The 3,234-nt window shown below is 53.2% G+C and overlaps 1 protein-coding gene across 1 annotated transcript in view; it reads left to right on the top strand.

Annotated features, from left to right (window-relative positions):
* The window catches only part of CCNB3 (cyclin B3), a 14,358-nt gene that overhangs the window by 298 nt on the left and 10,826 nt on the right, over nucleotides 1–3,234 (top strand).

Consider the following 3,234-nt stretch of genomic DNA (forward strand, 5'->3'; position numbering starts at 1 on the left):
AGCCACTGCAGGGGAAGGCGCAGCCGGGCCTGGTCCCTTCGTCTCCTGGTGCTGGGGAGCAAGCCGCGGGGCGCCGCACCATGGCCGGACGGCAAGGGCGGCGGTGGCTTCCTCTCCCGCGGACGGCTCTTGCTTACAGTGGAGCTGCGGGCGCTGTGCCGGTCCGGGCGGCCTTGTCTGCACCTCTCCCCAAGCAGCAGCAGCAGCAGCTCGGGACCCCGGGTCTGGGTTTGCATTGGTCCCTCGGGGGCAACGGCAGCTCCGTCCAGCCTGCGGGAACCCCGGCGTCTGAGCCGGGTGGGAAGGGCCTAGGAAGCGGATGCTCACCCCTGCTCTGTCTCACCCTGGCCGAGGAGCTCGGGCAGGCATGAGCCTGGCTGAGCAGCCCCAAAGGGCCCCAGGAGCGTGGCGGGGAGCCGCAGGTCTGTTTGGTGCTACAGAAAAGTGGGTCTTTCTAGTTGTCCATCCCCCAACTCCTTCAAAGGACAGAAGTCCCTGTTGCTTCCTGACATCGCTCTGGTGATTTTTAGTGGTTGCAGCAATTTGGCTGTGAATGCATTAGCCTACTGAGGGCCCTGGCAGTGTTGAGGCGCAGCCACATAGGTTGTCACTATTAGCTCAGGAGGGTCCGATGTGCTGCTTTCACATTAAACGCACCGATGTACAAGAGCTGGGGAATTGGCCATGGGCTCCAGGGCCTTTTGCTGCTTAACTGCTTGTTCGAATCGAGCGCTGCAGACCAATGCTGTTGTGGTGATGGTATCATTAGAGGTGTTTGTGATGCAGCTGGATCGATGGCAGTGGTCCTCAACCTTCTAGCCTCAAGGCATCCCTTGAAAAATGCCAGCTCTTAATTTTCACTCAGTTTTTGACTAGAGAAAAATGCAGAGAACTCGGGAAGCCGACAGCAGGTCAGAATGTTTTTGACACCATGGCTTTTCCTTTTAAATCCCTGGGTTTATCCTGTGAATTAGGGTTGCACACCTAACGGTGCTAACATCACATTGAACAGTGCCATGACACCCTGACTAAGCATCACTGATCTATGGTAACAAAACTGTCTTGGCACCAGTGATGTGTATGGTGGGGAGTGTCTCTCTCCAGTCCCTAGGAGCTGGGGGTGTAGGTGGGTTGTCTCTCAGTGGCACATGACACAATAGGCCAAAAGCTAAGGAAGCTGTAGAGACTGAACTCCCTGCCCTCTAGGGTAATAGTCCCATCTGGGTCAGGTTTAGGTGCAGCTGCCCAGGCTCTACTATCCTGCAGTAAGACAAGCTTTGCTCTTCTGGGCTGACAGTTGAGCACCAAATCCACAGAGACCATTTGTAGGGTTCCCTTTTATTGTGCAGACTCTCATGGCAGCCTGTTCCAGCAGGTAAGAACCCTGGGCTAGGACTGGCCAGAGTTCAGCCCAGCTCTGCCACTGGATTTCTTGGTGACCTTGGGCAAGCCACTTCACCTTCCTAGACCTCTGTTGCCCCCACCTTTAAGAAGTGGGTAATGATGTTTCCTCCTCCTTTTAGAGATCTATGGATTAAAGTGAGAAGTGAGGGGAGTGTTTCAGAACATGTTCTCCAAAAACAGCTGTGCTGGGCTGGAAGGGGAAGGATTGGGTTTTTTTTTTTTTTAAAGTTGTGTTATAACAGTGATTCCAGGAGTGAGTGGAAGTTGCAAGAGCCCAGATTTCTCTATCAAAAGCTGGGCAAGACCTGAGCTATAGATGGCCCAGTGCAATTGTCGGTAGAAGCATGTATGGAAATTGACCCTAAAGTCCTGGCAGGCTGCATTCTGCCCTTGGCAATGCATATCAGCTTTTGCTTTGGACAAGAGGCTTTTCAGCTCCTCTGGGGGTGAGCTGTCTCTGCCGTCATCAGTCATTAAAATCCTCTGTTGTGTTTTGTTCTCCAGAACTGCAGCCATGTGTTGAGATTGGCACCATCAGAGATACTGAACAAATAAGGCTCTCAGTGTGCTAGGCATGGTTTGGCTACCTGGCACACGCTGCTCCTCTCTGTACCTGCCTTTGAGCAGCCCCCTTTGCTGGACTGATTTTGGCTTTTCCATCTGGAGTGTCCATTTCCCCTGCTTGCAGCTTCTCTTCCACCAGTGAACCTGGTGCTTAGTCATAATCATACCCTTACTGAAGGGGTCATCTGATATAGTCTCTTACAATGGCAAGGAACTGATCTTGGGAGATCTCCTATATTGGATGAAGGGAGGCATAATGGAAGATGTGGACTGAATTGTGGTCAAGCACCATGTCTTCATGATCAGGGGGTAGAGCTGCTGTAAAAGCGCAGCCTTTTCCTGGGAAGCTTCTCGATGCTTGATTGCTGGTGCCCTTTTCCCATTGTCCCTGAGCAGCCAGATGGCCAGGCTGAGAAGTGGCCTGGAATATTTGCCTCACCTGTTACCTCCCACTCTGTGATCACCACCTCCAGAGCATGCTGAACCCTGTGCAGTACATCTGCTTGCAAGCTGCTGCTGAAAAGCGGAGCCTCTTCCTCCTCCCACCGGCGAGAATTAAACCATCCTCCAGGCATCCTAACCTGCCTCTCCAGTGCTGGAACCTGCTTGCTTTCCCTCACCACTACCACAAAAGCCCCTACCTCCCCCTGCCCCCCAGCCTTTGCCAGGCTTCCATATGCCATCGCGTTAGGGTCAGCAAGAACCACTTGTAACCCTTTGAATGCCACCGACTCCCCATCTTGCGTTGTCCCGACCCGTTTTGGTGGTTCTTCTCCATCTCTTCCGTGGACCTTTTCATGTGCAGTGTGCTTCCGTAGCACTTTGCCTCTGTCCGTCTCTGTCCTTGTCTTTCTGGACCAGTGACCCATCTACTGCTGTGGCGCTTAGGATCATAGGCAAGTAGGGCTGGAAGGGACCCCACAAGATTATCTAGTTGAGCCCCCTGCTCAAAGCAGGATCATCCCTGGCTACACCATCCCAGATGAGTGTCTGCCCAACCTGCTTAGGAGGGGACCCCTCACCCTACCATAATTACCATGTCCCATTGCCCATTTAGTATGGCAGGGGTGGGGCTAGGTGAGACTGGGTAGGGGGTTAATGTGGGATGCCTCCAAAGGACCTGGCTCAGTGTCCCCCACATAACTCCAGGGCCTGTTGCTAAAGCTGCACCTGCTTTATCCCAAAGGGCTGTGCTTGGTGTCTGTGAAAACAGTGAAAAGGATGCATATTCTTAAGGGTCTCATCCAAGATGAGACTGAGACACTG

The sequence above is a fragment of the Alligator sinensis genome, unplaced genomic scaffold (genome assembly GCF_000455745.1).
Source record: "Alligator sinensis unplaced genomic scaffold, ASM45574v1 scaffold619_1, whole genome shotgun sequence".
Taxonomy (NCBI): domain Eukaryota; kingdom Metazoa; phylum Chordata; order Crocodylia; family Alligatoridae; genus Alligator; species Alligator sinensis.